General features: G+C 42.4%; 1 pseudogene; it reads right to left on the minus strand.

Moving 5' to 3' along the window:
* Positions 1-15689: 15689 nt before the first annotated feature.
* On the minus strand, positions 15690-17042 carry LOC142429637 (small ribosomal subunit protein eS4, X isoform-like; annotated as a pseudogene).
* Positions 17043-18185: the final 1143 nt, after the last annotated feature.

The raw sequence follows: 18185 nt of genomic DNA on the forward strand, positions 1-18185 counted from the left end.
CACGGCGCTCCGTGGTCTGCGTCGCCCGCGCCTGCTCCCGCGTCCCCCGAGCGAAGGAAGGCGGCGACGGCGGCAGGGGCGACGGCGCCGGAGCCGCAGCGGCGGGCGGCACTCCCTTCCTGGGCCGCGGAACGCCTAAGGGGCCGCTGCCATCACGGCGCTTGACGCTGGCAGCAAGACTGCTGGAAGTCTGAGGAGCGGCATGCCGAAAACCGTCTTCTCGGGAACAAAGAGTAACGTGCCGAAGCGAAGGCGAGAGATAGAGCGGATCGTTGAGGTGACCAGGCGCCCCTCAAGGGTCCCCCCACAACGAGGGCCTGGCCGACCGGGCCAGTGGGACTGAGGTGGTCTCCAAGTAGGGGGATTGGTGGCTCAGACCCGACGTGCTAGTTAGGCTTCTTTACGGAGGACCGTGATGGGGCAGTGGGTGAAGTGATAGGCTGCCAATCGCAAGATCCGCGGTTCAAACCCACCAGCCTCATCTATAGCCTCAGATCCCCTATGGGGCAGTTCTCCTGTGTCCCACTAGGTCCCCGTGAATGGAATTCAACTTGACAGCAAGTACCAAGGTGGGTGTGAAGGTTGGGTTGTCTGGAAAGCTATCCATCACAAGTAGGAGGGAGCATTTTAAAATCGTGGACAAATTCTATTATCTTTCCATTCATCTCCCCACGAACTTTTTGAAGCCACCTCTGGTACAGTGGTTACTCCTTCCAGCCTGATGATACGACCGCATCACCGACCCCTTGCCCTTTGGTTACTTTTCCAGCTTTTGATTATTTCCACCCCAGCTCAAACACCCATTTCAGGACAGCAGGTGTTTTGTCTGCTGTGTGTACACCTGTGGCTTGGAGTTGACTCAGATATTTGTGGCCTGAATTACGAAAACACAGCGACTGCCTGAGATCCCGTTCGTGCTAGCACTATTCCTGGAACTGAACAAGCAAGAAAGGCCGCCCCAATGGTCCCTGTGCCAATGGAATTTTACTTGGCTCTGTGCACCCTTCAGGTTAAACATACCCTAGTCTGGTCATGAGTGGAGTAATGCCCTAGATACAGTGAAGGCCAAGGTCTAGTGCCTTCTATGACTCAGCATCTGTAAATTTTCATCTTCCCCAAAGAGACATGCAAATTGTATGGCTCCCAGGTTCAATTTTAGTAGCACAAAATTTGAAACATTAAATTCACTTCTATAATTTAGGCTATGGCTACCGGTTTATGTTTGCCCTCTCCCCCTTTGGGAAGAGGCAAGGAGAGAGACACTAATTTTCTTCCTGCCTCCTAATATAGATCGTGTCTCTGCCTCTATTCCCTGGTGGTGTAATGGTTACACACTGGGCTGTGATTCACAAGGTCAACAATCCAAACCTACCTACCACCAGCTCCTTGGGCTTTCTACTCCCTTAAACAGTTATAGTCTTGGAAACTCTCAAGGACAGTTCTACCCTGTCCTATAAAGTAGCATCAACTCAATATCAGGGAGTTTGTTTTTCTTTTAAAAAAAATTGTTTTAGCCTCAAGGTCCTGTAGAAATCGTCTTACTTGGCCTACTGTTCCCTTTTCAGGAAAAAACAATTACTTGGGCAGTTCTACCCTGTCCTGTTGGGTCACTATGAGCCAGCACTGACTTGATGGCAGTGAGCAAGTCATTTGTCTTTAGCTTCTAAATGCAGAAGCTCAGTCCTTCCTTTGTCTCTCTAGCTTTTCCACTGTTAGCCTACTCATCATGATGGCATTAGGGCTCACCTCCCTGTTGGTAACTCCAAAACACGTATTCTAAAAATGGATCCAAAAAAAGGCCACATCCTATGATTACCATGTAAACCCCGCAATTCCAGCCTAATATAATACTTATCACATTCTATTGTAGGTGTTTATAAGTGTCAGTTCCTCCCTAATGTAAGAGCATCTTAGAAGCTGTCAAATTCGTTTTGTTTTCCCAGTGCCCACATATAATACATAGGTATACTTAATTTTTAAGAATTAATGGTTTTAAATGTTGTCTAAAGTATATGATAGGGGAAACATGTGCTTTAATTAAATAAACATTATACCAGTGCTGCTGGCAAAGTTGAAGATTACGCCGAAAGTCTATAGGAATAAAAGCCAACTTGTCCATGAAAAGACAGTGAGGGGAAAAAAACCGATCCCTTTGAAACAGCTACAAAGAACAAAGCAGGTTCACAGTGGTTTGTATCAACAGTATGCATTTTATGACAACCCAAGGTCATCAAGTACCCTCATCCAGAGGCTCAGAGGGATTGAGTGACTTGCTTCAAGCTACGTAATTTGTGAGAGTCAAGCCATCATTCCTTTTTTTTTTTCCCCCATCATTCCTTCATGTATTTTTCCCTCGTTGGTTGCAGCTTATAAGCGCTCTTCAAACTGTTCGTGGGACAACGGAATTAAAACAAAATAGAATTTTTCCTGAAATGTTTTGAAGTCCCTTCATACACAACCACACACATCTGTTTAGTTTCTACACAAACAGTTCTGTGACACTGGTTACATCATATTGCGTCACCTCTTAATACGTCTACCTGTGTTGTCTCAGTAAAGTAAATCACCTGATGTCAGTGTGAACTCAGAGCACAATGCACAGGTAAACATTCTTAATTAGGTTAAACTGGTACTTAGTTTAACAGTGGCTTAATGGGATAGATTTGGTCAAGGTTGAAAGATTTTTTTCCCCTGGTATTCAGGGGCTCCTGTCAATGGATCTAGGGAGTCTGGTTTCCTATAAGCTGGAAATTCTGCTTCATGCTCTTTCTCTTTGTGATCTCTTGGATTCTTCATCACAACGGTCTGTAATGGTAGCTGGACACGGTTCCTCCTGCTCTCATGCTAATGGAGGTAGTAGTTTATGGAGGTAATTAAACCTCAGATAATTTTCTTTGCCAACTCTTGGGTCTCTTACTTTGCTATTACAGCCCCGTAGAGGCCAGTTATATTTGACCACTCATAAGCTTTTTTTTAAAAATCATTTATTGGGAGCTCTTACAACTCTTATTAAAATTCATACATCAACTGTATCAGGCATGTTTGTACATATATTGCCATCAATCTTTTCTAGACATTTACTTTCTATTGAGCCCTTAGTATCAGCTCCTCTCCCCCCTGCCTCGTGGCCCCTTGATAGATTTTAAATTATTATTTTCATATCTCACACCAACTGCTGTCTCCCCCCATGGTTTCTGTTCTTCCCGCTGGAGGGGGTGTGTGTGGTTATGTGACAAACATTGTGATTGGGTTCCCCTTCCCTCCTCTCCCCACCTTCCTCCTACCCTTCTGGTATCTCTATTCCCATTCCTATTCCTGGATTCCATGTGTCATGAGCTTTATTTCTTATCTATACCTGTGTATATGCTCTGGTCCAGTCCAGAGTGAGAAGCAGCACTAGTAATGACGGGGGTGAGGAAGCCTCAAGGAACCAGAGGAATATTGTGTGATCTATTGGTGCTCTTCTGCACCCTGGTTAACTCATCCCTTCCCTGTGACCCCTCTGGGGGGATGTGCCATTGTCTATAGATGGGCTTTGGATCTCTGCTCTGCCCCCCTTTTTCTCAACAATGTGTTTTTGTTTGTGTGTTTGTTAAGAATCTTCCGATGCCTGTTATCCCATCCCGATGACACCTCATGATCGCATTGGCTGGTATGCTGCTTCCATGTGGGCTTGGTGCTTCACTGCTGGTTGGCTGCTTGTTTAACTTAAGACCCCAGATGCTATATTTTTAATAGCTGGGCACCATCCACTTTCTTCACCACATTTGCGTATGCACCCATTTTGTCTTCAGCAGTTATTGGGGGGAAGGAGGGGTGAGCATCACAAAATGCCAGTTTGTTAGAACAAAGTGTTCTTGTATTGATGGAGGGTAACTCATAAGCTTTTAAGACCCTGTGTTAGCCTGGGTTGTCTAGACAAACAAACCAGTAACACTCATCTATGCACAGGAAATAATTTTATATCAAGAAGCAACTTAGATCAAGAAGGTACTCCAGCCCAGTTCAACTCAAGTCCATAGGTCCAATGCTAGTCAGGGCCCTTGTCCGTAGCTACAGGCTGATAACAGAAAGATGAAGCGGGAAGCAGGGAGTTCTCAGGCTGGTGAGTGCAGAGTCATGTGGATCCAAGGTCAGTGGAAGCATGGCAGGGCTCTGACAGCTCTCAGGGTCCCTACTTGGGGCCACCCCTGGAAGCAGACACAGATTCCCAGTGAAGTCCCAGCAAGGAGGAAGGCAAAAGGGCACAGTGGAATCCTCTCTGTTTGATCTTGCTCTTTATTTTTATCTTGCTTTTATACAAAAGGCCACGCCCACAGGGAACTGTCATCAACTTGATTGACAAACTGAACTCAACCCGCAGTCAGGAGTGTCTAGTTGGCATAATATCTAGGTACCACAGACCCCTTGTACTACTCATCAGATAGAAGAGAAACTTAAAAACCAAGTTAGGCCAGTTGACTAAAAAGACTGACGAAGCTTTTCTAGGCCATCTTGGTCTGGAAGTTCTCTTGAAACTTGATCAGCATCAGAGAAAAACACAAACTTACACTGACAGATGGGTAGTAGCAACACATGTACATTGGCTGGGATTTAACCTCATGCATTCACTCATTTACTGTCATTGAGTGGGGTCCGACTCAGCAACCCTATAGGACAGAGTAGAATTGTACCTGTTGGTTTCCAAGACTAGCTCATTATGAGAGTAGAAATCCTCATCTTTCTCCCATGGAGTATCTGGTTGTTTCAAACTGCTGACACTGTGGTTAGCAGCCTACTGTGTAACCCCACTATACCACCAGATGCTTAACCTAGGTCTCCCTACCAGTGAGCCATCACTGGCCCCATGGGGTATAGGTTGTGTGGACAAAGATGACACAGGATTGGCCATTGTTGATATTTGTTGGGAGCTAGGTTATGTGATGTGTGTAGGGGTGTTTAATTGTATTATACTTTTGTGTATGTTTGGAATTTCTCATAATAAAATTTGTTTCAAAAAGTCCATTTTAGAAATTCCTTTAGCACAAGTGTACCATTTTTACTAAAAATGTTTCTTAATGCCATAATACATTAAAATTGAAATGCATGGAGAAACAACAAGAAAGCTTTATTTATATTTTTTTGTTTTGCTTTTTATTTACATTTAAAAAGTCATTTTATTGGGCTCTTATGACAGTCCATACATCCATTGTGTCAAGCATATCTGTACATATGTTGCCAGTATCCTTTTCAAAAACATTTTCTTTCTACTTGAGCCCTTGGTATGAGCGCCTGATTTTTTCCTCCATTTCTCACTGCCCCACCCTCATGAACCCTTGATAAATTATAAATTATTATTATTTTCATATCTTACACCGGCTGCTGTCACCCTTTACCCATGTTTGTGTTGTTCAAGGAAGCATATTCTAAAGGGATTTCTTTCTTCACTTGTACAATATCATGGTTTCCATATAGTCACACTTTTTTTTAAACGTTTTATTAGGGGCTCATACAACTCTTATCACAATCCAACATATATCAATTGTGTAAAGCACATCCGTACATTCATTGCCCTCATCATCCTCAAAGAATTTGCTCTCCACTTAAGCCCTTTGCATCAGGTCCTCTTTTTTTACCCCCTACCCCCTCCGTCATGAGCCCTTGATAATTTATTAATTATTATTTTGTCATATCTTTCCCTGTCCGATGTCTCCCTTCACCCCCTTTTCTGTGGTCCATCCCCCAGGGAGGAGGTCACATGTAGATCCTTGTAATTTGTTCCCTCTTTCCAACCCACTCTCCCTCTACCCTCCCATTATCGCCACTCACACCCCTGGTCCTGAAGGGATAATCTGCCCTGGATTCCCTGTGTTTCCAGTTCCTATCTGCACCAGTGTACTTCCTCTGGTCTAGCCAGACTTGCAAGGGAGAATTCAGATCATGATAGTGGGGGGGAAGGGGAGGAAGCATTTTGGAACTAGAGGAAAGCTGTATTCTTCATTGGTGCTACTTCGCACCCTGACTCATCTCCCCTAGACCCTTCTGCAAGGGGATCTCTAGTGGCTGACAACTGGGCTTTGGGTCTCCACTCTGCACTTCCCCCTTCATTCACTATGGTATGATTTTTTTGTTCTGATGATGCCTTATTACCTGATCCCTTTGACACCTCGTGGTCTCACAGGCTGGTGTGCTTCTTCCATGTGGGCTTTGTTGCTTCTGAGCTAGATGGCCGCTTGTTTACCTTCAAGCCTTTAAGACCCCAGATGCTATCTCTTGATAGCCAGGAGTCTTACACTTTTTAAATTTTTGTTATGTATCATTGAGATGGTTCCACCACATGGGTGTCCAACAGAATGAAGCTCTGCCCCACCAGCACCAGCCTCACAATCATTGCTCTGAGCCCATTCTTGCAGTCATTGTGTCAGCCCATCTTGTTCAGGGCCTTCCTCGTTTTCAGTGGCCACCACATGTATACTTTACTAAGCATGATGTCTTTTTCCACAAACTGGCCACACCTGATAACTAGTCTAACGTATGTCAAATGAAGTCTTACCATCCACACACCTAAGGAACATTCTGGCTTTACTTTGTTCTGGTATATTTAACACTAAATTTAAGAACATTTTTAATATCTCTACTACCTATCTAACAGTTTTGACACATGAGTGGAACTGCACCTTTAAAAACCAACTTAAAAACAATAATTATACATTACTAACATAAGTGAAACAATGTAGAGAATATATGTAATATATACTATTAGAGAACTTGTAATGTTTAACATTTGCTATAATGGATTTGCTGTAAGAGTTGTTTGGGTCAGTTAGTATGACTGTCTTCACTGCATTATTTGTCTTTACATTTGATGTTTACTTTCTAAGAACTTTTGACTATGCTTATTATTAAAATAATGCTTTCATGAATAAAACCAATATACTGGAATTAATATTCCATTTATATTCATGTCAAATTGACATGTGTCCATAGAGAGATATATCACACAAGTTCAAGATTAGAAGGATTAGAAGAAATTAAATTTGAGTTTTTATTTGAATTGTTAAATGGATAAAAGTCAGCCTAAATAAATATGCTTGAAATAATTGATGTATGGAATGTTACAAGAGCTGTAAGAGCCCCCAATAAAGTGATTTAAAAAACAAAACAAGTCAGCATAAATAGTAAGCAAACAGTCTCTAATTTCCGTTGAAGAAATCGAAATGCGTCAAAAATGACATGTCCTGTAACTCTAGTGTTAATATTCTTTGCCCGTATTCACCACCACCTAATTTAAATGCATCAATTTTCTCCAGTATTCCTTATTCATTTTCTAGCTTTCGCATGCTTATGAGATGATGGAAAATACTATAGCTTGAGTCAGATACACCTTAAAATCTCTGAAATCAAACTTACAGCCTTTGCATCAATTTGAACTCATAGCAACTCAGTAGGGCAGAAGAGAACTGCTCCTCAGCGTTTTCAAAGCTATAAATCTTTACAGTAGGAGAAAACCTCATCTTTTTCCCAGGAAAAAGTGGGTTTGAACTGCTAACCATACCACCAAGGCTACTAGGCCAGGTGCACTTTACTACTATGACATCTTTTTTACACTTTAAAGAGCTTTTGTGCAGCAGATTGGCCCAATGCAATTATGTCATTTGATTTCTTGACTGTTGCTTCTTTGATAACTGCAACTTTTCTATCTTTATCATGATGCTGTTTTCTATTCAGTTGTAAGGAGGTTGCTTTCTTTGTGTTAAATTAAAATTCATATTGAAGGCACTAAGGAGTCTTTGATCTTCATCAGCAAGCTCTTCAAGTCCTGTTCATGCTCAGCAATCAAGATTGCGTCACTTGCATATTGAAGGTTGTTAATGAGCCTTCCACCAATCTTCATGCAAGTTCTTAATTACATAGCCTAGCTTCTCAGATTATTCAGCAGACAAACTGAAAAAGTATGTTGAAAGGATCCAAGCCAGGCACATACCTTTCCTTATTTTAAACCATGTACTCTCCTCTTGTTGTTTAATGACCTCATGTTCTATGTATACATTCCACATGAGCATAATTTAGTGTGGAATTCCTACTCTTCATAATATTATTCATAGTCTAATGCACAGTGGAATGCCTCTGTGTAGTCGGTGAAGCACAAATACTTTTCTTGCATTCTTTCAACTAAGGCAAATCTGATGTCAGCAATGCTATCCTACTTCAAAGTACATATACAGCCATTATGGGAAACAATGTAGTGCTACCTAAAAGGTGAAAAGAAATACGAGGTGGCACAGCAATCTTGGCATATACCCCAAAGAAGTAAAGAATACTCACAGAAAGATCACAGGGAAGGGATGGGGCAGCCAGAGTGCAGTATAGCACTGACTGAACACACAACATTCCTCTAGTTCTTTAATGCTTCTTCCTCCGCTATCATGACCCCAGTTCTACCTTACAAACCCGGCTAGACCGGAGCATGTATACTGGTACAATAAGAGCTCTCACACTCACTCACTCCACAACTCACTCACTCCACAGCTCACTCTCTACAACTCACTCACTCACTCCACAACTCACTCACTCCACAGCTCACTCACTCACTCCACAGCTCACTCACTCATTCACTCCACAACTCACTCACTCCACAACTCACTCACTCTACAACTCACTCACTCCACAACTCACTCTACAACTCACTCCACAACTCACTCTACAACTCACTCACTCACTCCACAACTCACTCACTCTACAACTCACTCACTCACTCCACAGCTCACTCACCCATTCACTCCACAACTCACTCACTCCACAACTCACTCACTCTACAACTCACTCACTCCACAACTCACTCACTCTACAACTCACTCACTCCACAACTCACTCTACAACTCACTCCACAACTCACTCTACAACTCACTCACTCACTCCACAACTCACTCACTCTACAACTCACTCACTCCACAACTCCACAACTCACTCACTCTACAACTCACTCACTCCACAACTCACTCTACAACTCACTCACTCACTCCACAACTCACTCACTCCACAGCTCACTCACTCCACAGCTCACTTACTCCACAGCTCACTCACTCCACAACTCACTCATTCACTCCACAACTCACTCACTCTACAACTCACTCACTCCACAACTCACTCACTCTACAACTCACTCACTCACTCCACAACTCACTCACTCCACAGCTCACTCACTCACTCACTCCACAGCTCACTTACTCCACAGCTCACTCACTCCACAACTCACTCCACAACTCACTCACTCCACAACTCACTCACTCTACAACTCACTCACTCTACAACTCACTCACTCCACAACTCACTCACTCCACAACTCACTCACTCTACAACTCACTCCACAACTCACTCTACAACTCACTCACTCCACAACTCACTCCACAGCTCACTTACTCCACAGCTCACTCACTCCACAACTCACTCACTCACTCCACAACTCACTCTACAACTCACTCACTCCACAACTCACTCACTCCACAACTCACTCACTCTAATTCACTCACTCACTCCACAGCTGACTCACTCCACAACTCACTCACTCTACAATTCACTCACTCCACAGCTCACTCACTCACTCATTCCATAACTCACTCACTCCACAGCTCACTCACTCACTCCACAACTCACTCACTCACTCCATAACTCACTCCACAATTCACTCACCACAACTCACTCCACAGCTCGCTCACTCACTCACTCATTCACTCCATAACTCTCACTTCACAACTCACTCACTCTACAACTCACTCACTCACTCCACAACTCACTCCACAGCTCACTCACTCTACAACTCACTCCACAGCTCACTTACTCCACAGCTCACTCACTCCACAACTCACTCACTCTACAACTCACTCCACAACTCACTCACTCTACAACTCACTCACTCCACAACTCACTCACTCACTCCACAACTCACTCACTCTATAATTCACTCACTCACTCCACAGCTGACTCACTCCACAACTCACTCACTCTACAATTCACTCACTCCACAGCTCACTCACTCAATCACTCATTCCATAACTCACTCACTCCACAGCTCACTCACTCACTCCACAGCTCACTCACTCCACAACTCACTCACTCACTCCATAACTCACTCACTCCACAGCTCACTCACTCCACAGCTCACTCACTCCACAACTCACTTACTCACTCCATAACTCACTCACTCCACAATTCACTCACCACAACTCACTCCATAGCTCGCTCGCTCACTCACTCATTCACTCCATAACTCTCACTTCACAACTCACTCACACACACACACACACAAAAAGCTTTCAACACATTGACTCCAGGACAATTAAACCACCCAAGAATCGACTTGTAACCTACACCCCCAAGGGACGAACAACAGAAACGTGGGTGAAGGGAGAAAGCAGAAGGTGTTAGATATGAAAACAATAATTTATCAAGGGTTCATGAAGGGAGGGGCAGAAAAAGCTGATACCAAGGGCTCGAGTAGAAAGAATTTTTTTTAATGATGTCAACATGTGTACAAATATAATTGATACAATTGATGTATGGATTGTTATAGGAGCCCCCAATAAAACAATTTCTAAACACAAAAAAGTAAAACAATATAAGAACAGATATGCCCATCCACGTTTACCATGGTGCTATCCACAATAGCATAAAGATGGAAACAACCAAAGGGCTTACCAGTGGAGGACTGGATAAGTAAACTCTGGTACATACACGATATAATACTATGCGTCTCTTAAAAACAGAATGGTGGCACAGTAATGTGTTGGGCTGCCAGCCACAGGTCATCAGTTCAAAACCACAGCTGCTCTTTGGGAGAAAAATAGGCTTTCTACTCCATAAAGAGCAAAGAGTCTGAAAAAAAAAAAAGAAGAGTGAAGGTGGAAAAAAAAAAGAGTGAAGATGCAAAACCCACAGTACCCTGCACTATAGGGTTGCTATGAATCAGAATGGACTCCATCATGGCAACGGATTGTTTATTTTTTGTTGTTTTGTTTTTAACTATGAAGCTGTCCATAACCTCATGACATGGACAAAATAAAAAGACATACTCAGCAAAGTTAGTCTATCTTATAAAGACAAATAGTATATGACACCTATTATACTTTTTTAAATTATCTACACCAAAAGAATCCCACTTTGGAAAAAAAAAAGAATTACACTTTGAATACTGTAGGGAGGCTAGGGGAGGGAGGTAGATAAGAAGAAAGGGAGTGGGGCATGGGAGAAATATATTATCATTTCAACATATGATCAATTAAAAAAACAAATGTCAACCAATTTTTTGTACCACTAATGATGTTTTATTCTCATCTTTTTTTTTCCAGTATGATTTTTAATTGTAAATGAAGTGAGGGTTTACATTTCATATCACCAATTTTGTTTTCAGTTTAAACTACTTATCAACCTCCCCAAAAGCTTACCCTCTGAGTTTTCTTTCATGCATTACTACTTTCTCCTTGATTCAAGTGAGTACTAGTCAACTCTCTAGTCTATTGTTTTATCTTCCCTCCCTTGCCCTCTCCCCCTTAGTTACCTCCAAAATCCTTTCCCTTTGGTATAAAAGTCTTTGACTCACTATGCCTGTCTATCTGGACAAGATAGGTGGGATGAACAATAGGAGGAGAGAACAATGGGACCAATTGTTCCAGGGGGGACAAGGAAGAGGGAGAGCTGGGGGGAAAGGAGGGAGGTGCCAATAAACCCAGGGACAAGGGTGTCAGGGGAAGCCAGCCCCTAACACATCATTACGGGTCCGGTAGGCGCAATTGTACAGCGATAATAAGTAAAGATCATAGTAAAGTTATTGAGAGCATGAGAGATAGAAGTGAAGTACTGAAATAAATGGAGTCAGACACCATTCATAGTAGCATGCTCACCTCTGCCCCACTCGATGGCCCACGTGGAGAGAGGGAGAGAGAGATCTTTAATGCTAGCCCAGGCTTTTTATATTCTCTGGGGACGTGCAAGCCCCCTAATTACAGGTGAGGACATATGTCCCAGGAAGGAGATGTGCTATAATAGGAAGAGGAGGGATTGGGGATATACATGTGACAAGATGGGCGGATCCTAGGTTTAGGATGGTGGCTTAACTTTGACCTATTCTCTAGATCTCCATAGGAACCATTATCAGTAGGGTGTAAACCCTACCAAATAGATGACTGCAGGTGTCCATTGTCCTTAACAGCAGGGAGTGGGACCTACAGCCAGACTGGCAACTGATGGCCCTCAGGGAGGATGCCTGTGAGCATCTGACCTCCCCCCACACAAGGGAAGAGTAAGTGATCTAAAATTGATGGTGAGCAGGGCATAGGATTCTTTGGGGGTGGGGTGAGAGGGAGGACTCAATCAAGGGCATTGTAGCCAAGAGGAATTACCCAAACCCGAATGCGAATGGAGGCCAAGCATGATAGTGGGATGGGAGGAAAGTAAAAGGAAATAGAGGAAAAAACTAGGAAGCATTTCCCAGTTCATTTATAGAGGTCTAAATATAGGCACATATATATGTAAATGGATTTATATACAATGATGGGAATAAAACTATGTACATATATTTATTTATAAAGTATTACGGTAGCGGATGGGCATTGGACCTCCACCCAGGTACTCCCTCAACCCAACAACAATTTGTTCCACTAACATGGCACTCTGTAATTTTCATCTTCCCTGACATGATTGCTGAAGACAAAATGGGTGCATAAGCAAATGTGGCAAAAAAAGCTGATGGTGCCCCGCTATCAAAAGATAAAGCATCTGGGGTCTTAAAGACTTGAAGATAAATAAGCAGCCATCTAGCTAAGAAGCAACAAAGAAGCACACCAGCTAGCGTGATTACGAGGTATCGATGGGATCAGGTATCAGGCATCAAAGACCCAAAATAAAACAAGCAAAAAGCATATCAATTCCCATGAGGGGGAGGGCAGAGTGGAGACCCAAAGCCCATCTGTAGTCAATTGACATTCTGACAGGGAATGGCCACAAGAAAGAGAAGAGCCAGTCAGGGTGAGTATAGCACCGATGAAACACAACCTTCCTCTAGCTCTTTAATGCCGCCCCCACTGCCTCACTACTATGACCCCAACTCTATCTTACAAATCTGGCTAGACCAGAACATGTATACCGGTACAGATAAGAGCTCGCAACACAGAACAGATAAACCCTTCAGGACCAATACAGGGAGCAGTCATACTAGGAGGGTAAGGGAAAGTGGGGGCAGTACGGGGGGAACCCATCACAATGATCCACATATGGCCCCCATCCCAGGGGGACAGGCAGCAGAAAATGGGTGAAATGAGACAGCAGTCAGGACATGAAAGAAAAAAAAAGAACTTATAAATTATCAAGGGGGCATGGTGGGGGGAGGGAGGGAGAGTGGGGGAAAAATGAGGAGCTGATGCCAGGGGCTCAAGTAAAAAGAAATGTTTTGAAAAAGATGATGACAAAACATATGTGCAAATGTGTTTGATATAATTCATGGGTGAATTGTTACAAGAACTGTAAGAGCCCCCAATAAAATTAGTTCTTAATAAAAAATCAATATGAGATATCGCTGTGTGTTGAATGTAAATTCTTTATTAAGGCTTAAGTTGTACTTCAGTATCTTCCAAACAACTATTCAAAACCGCATAAGACTGAAAATAATATCAGTTTGTGAATAAAGCTGCTGGGCTCTGTCCAGAGCCAGAGACCACAGTCCCTTTATGGGGAGTTGGGTTATTCGAACTTTAATGTGGCCACAAGGAGCTGGGAAGAGGTGGGATGGGCAAACAAAAACCAAGCTTCCCTGCTGTTAGTTGTTGCTCGCTGTCCATTCAATTGGTCCCGATGCATGGTGACTTCATGAACAAATAAATGAAACACTGCTTTGTCTTGTACCGTCCCCCTGATTGCTTATGGATTGGACGGTATTCTGTTGTCAGCCACAGGCTTTCCAGTGGCTGACATTTTGGAAGTAGGCCATCAGGCCTCTCTTCCTAGCTTGTCTTTGTCTGGAAACACAGCTGAAACCTGTTCAGAACTAGCACTATATAAGCCTCCCAAGGAGCTCTGATGGCCTTGTCAGGTAAGCACTGGACTGCTAACCACACCAAGCCTCCTCTGACAGAAGAGATAGCTGTGCGTGAGGTGGATTGGCCAGGAATCAAACTCACGTCTCCCGCATGCCAAGCGAGAATTCTATTGAACCACAAATGCCTTTCCGACTGCTTAGATGCTGCCATTTTCTTGATTCGGCGTTTGCCGAGTTGCTGGAATCCTTTGGTTTCCAGAGTTTTGACAAAGGTGGTTCTACTAATTTCTGCTCGCTCTTCGTTGGTGTTTTTTGGAGCACAGAAGAATGCTGCTGCTCACAGTGCTGTCTTGTTCTGGATTTCATTCTCTGTTCTTGCACCAAAGGAAGTATGAAGTCCATTCTTCTGTGTCTTACTTAAAAAAAATGTTCTAATATACCACACATTTCTATAACCAAACCCAAAACCAAGCTTACTGTGTGTCTGTACCAGTTTATTTCTCCATTGTTGGACATTTTGGCTATTTCCATCTTTTTGCTATTGTGACTAGCACTGCAATAAACATGGTGTGCACGTGTCTGTTCCTGTTTTATTCTGTCCCTTTCTTTGGGACATACAGCAGGTGGAGATATCGCTGGGTCATATGGTATTTCTATTCCCATTTGCTTAAGGAAGCACTATTCTGGTTTCCATAGTGGCTGTACAATTATGCAATCCCACCAGCAATGTATGATCTTGGCCTGGATGTCACCTTTAGTAAATTGTTCATGTATTGTGCCCATTTTTTATTGGGTTATTTGTGCTTTTACTATTAACGTGTTGTTTTTCTATAGATTCTTTAAAATTAGTCCTGATTTGATGTATTACTGCCAAATATGTTTTCCCAGTTTGTGGGTTTTATTTTTACTCTCTTAATGGAGGCTTTTCATGTACCTAAATGCAGTATTTTTAGAAGATCCTGCTCCTTTGTTCTCTGTAGTGTGAGCATTTTTCATTATGTTTGGTAATATATTTATGCCCTGTATCAGGGTCGTTAAGTTTGTCCCTATTTTTCACTGGTGATCCTTATATTTAGGTCTTTAATCCATCTTGAGTTCATTTTTGTACATAGTGTGAGGTATGGGTCCTGTTTAATTTCTTGCAGGTGGAGGTGCATTTATTCCAGTACCATTTATTGAAAAAGCTACTTCTTTTCACTTAAGGTGTTTTAGTCCTTTATAAAAAATCAGGTGTTTAGAGGTGCCCTGGTTTTATTTCTAGTTTCTCTATAAATCCATTGGTGATCATATCTCTCATTGTAGCAATACCAATCTATTTTGATTACTGTGATTATATAGTACAGCGGTTCTCAAACTGTGGGTCACGTCACGACCCATTTGGGGGTCAAATGACCCTTTCACAGGGGTCGCCCGATTCATAACAGTAACAAAATCACAGTGATGACATAGCAAAGGAAATAATTTGATGGTTGGGGGGGGGGTCACCACAACATGAGGAACTGTATTAAAGGGTTGCGGCATTAGGAAGATTGAGAGCCACTGGTATAGTAGGATTTGAAATTAGGGAGTGAGAGGCCTGTTAGTTAGCTTTTGTTTGTTTGTTTGTTTAATATGTGATATTAATTCCTTTTTTTAGCTATGTAATTCCTTTAGAGATCTCTTCCTTTATACCACCCAGATCATTTCACCCAAGTCTCTTGTCTCTCTCATCAGCAATGGTGAGGCGACACCCTTCCCTTGGGCAAAAGAAATCCATGGTTTGTTGCCTTTACCAATAACAGAAACATTGGAAAGCCAGGTGGCAAACCTTTGCCATTGGCATCTTTCACATGAACCATATCTAAAGAGCCAGGATCTCTCTCTATATATTGGTGATCATATCTGTTCTTCCCAGGTTAGCACCTACAGTCACCATACACACCTGACCAGTACTGAACTTGATGAACTCTTTCCAGTCTCCAAATCCATCTGAACGGTGTCATTCACCCTGATGAGGGGATCAGGGTAGCACATGGTGGGAACATCATGAGTCCCCAGGTGAGGGATTCCTTTTGTGTGTCCACAAAGATCTTTCTCACTTTGCACAACTTGTACTTCATCTCCTCAGGTTTAATACGATCAACAGCCAAGCAATCCTTGGTGCCATAGATCAGACAGAAATTCTCCCCAGTTTTGTCAATGCTGATGACAGCCATAAAACCAGCAAGGTAGTTTATATCAGTTCAGACCTAGCCATCAAATTTTTAAAAATCATTTTATTGGGGGCTCATACAGCTCTTATCACAGTCTGTCCATCCATCCATTGTGTCAAGCACATTTGCGCATGTGTTGCCATCATCATTTTCAAAACATTTTCTTTCTACTTGAGCCCTTGGTATCAGCTCAATTTCCCCCTCCCCCACCGCATGAACCCTTGATAATTTATGGATTTGTTTTTCATGTCTTACACTGACTGATGTCTCCCTTCACCCACTTTTCTGTTGTCCATCCTCCTGGGAGGGGGTTATATATAGATCATTTTGATCGGTTCCACCTTTCTGCCCTACCTTCCCTTACCCTCCTGGTATCGCTACTCTCATTATTGGTCCTGAGGGGTTCATCTGTCCTGGATTCCCTGTGTTTCCAGTTCCTATCTGTACCAGTGTACATCCTCTAGTCTAGCCGGATTTGTAAGGTAGAATTGGGGTCATGGTTGTGGGGAGAGGGGAGCATTAAAGAACTAGAGGAAAGTTGCATGTTTGATCGGTGCTGTACCGCACCCTGGCTGATTCGTCTTTTCTTTGTGACCCTTCTGTAAGGGGATGTCCAATTGTCTACAGGCCATCAATCTTCATGAACCACTGCATATAAAAATTTTTTTAACTTAATTTCCTGTCAGAGCATACTTAAATCGATTTAAAAAATTAGCAGCGGGAGACATTCTCAGCTTGTGGGGAGCAGTGGATGGACGAGGAGAAAACACAGCAGTGAGTTTGTCCAGCATCCAATGCTCTGGAACAGCTATGTGCTTAAGATGCTTCTCAGGACCACGAGCCATGGCTGCATTGAGTACCAGCTTTAGTTTTTTAGTAGTGTTTTGCTGATCCTGTGTTTCTTTCCTTTCCATATGAATTGTTTTAGGTTTTCCATTTCTTAGAAGAATTATACTGGGACTTGGATCAGAACTGCATTGACTTTATAGTGTTTTCAGTAATACAGAGTCACTGTGAGTCAGAATGGACTCATTCCAGCAGTTTTTTATTTTAGTATTAGGGCTTTTCTATCTGTAGGATTATGTCCTGTGAAAATAAGGAGAGTTTGGTTTCTTCTTTGTCAGTTTGGATGCCTTTGATAGCTTTTTGATGCCTTATAGCTTTGGCTAAGACTTCTAGGACTATATTAAATAAGAGTGGTGATAAAAGGCAAACCTTTTATGTGTTTGGTTCCTGTTTAGAGGGGCAATGTTTTCAATTTCTCTCCATTAAGTAAGAAGCTGGCTGTGGTTTGCAATATGTTGCCTTTATTATTTTGAGGAATTTCCCTTCTATTCCTATTTTATTAAGTGTTTTTGTCAAGAAGAGATGTTGAATTTTTATTAAGTGCCCTTTCTGCCTCTGTAGGTATAATCTTATGGTTCTTTTATTTTGTTTATATTGTGGGTTAAATTGGTGATTTTTCTAATGTTGAACCATCCTTGCATACCTGGTGTGAATCCCCCTTGATCATGTATTTTTAAAAAATGTTTTGCTTAATTCTGCTAGCTAGAATTTTGTTAAAATGTTTGGTATCTATATTCAGCTACAATGTTCAATTCTGGTGATATCTATGTCTGGCTTAGGTATCAGGGTTATACTTGTTTCATAAAATGAATTTTGTAGTATATTATCCCTTTCTATATTCTGAAATAGTTTATGTAGGATAGGTGTTAACTCTTCTCTAACTGATTAGAATTTCCCAGTAAAACATCTAGTCTTGGACTTTTTGATGTTGGGAGCTTTTAAGTGACTAGATCTATTTCTGCTGTGTTATAGGCCACGTAAGGTTTCCCACATCAATTTGTTATTTAGACAGGTACTGTGTCTCAAGAAAAATTTCCATTTCTTGTAGGTTGCATGGGGTGAGAGGTATGCTGGTTTTTGCCCCAAACTGGCACACTGAGATGGCTGGTGAGCAGGTGCATGATCGTGGTGGCAAAACCAAT

Source organism: Tenrec ecaudatus, chromosome 16, assembly GCF_050624435.1.
Source record: "Tenrec ecaudatus isolate mTenEca1 chromosome 16, mTenEca1.hap1, whole genome shotgun sequence".
Classification (NCBI taxonomy): Eukaryota; Metazoa; Chordata; class Mammalia; order Afrosoricida; family Tenrecidae; genus Tenrec; species Tenrec ecaudatus.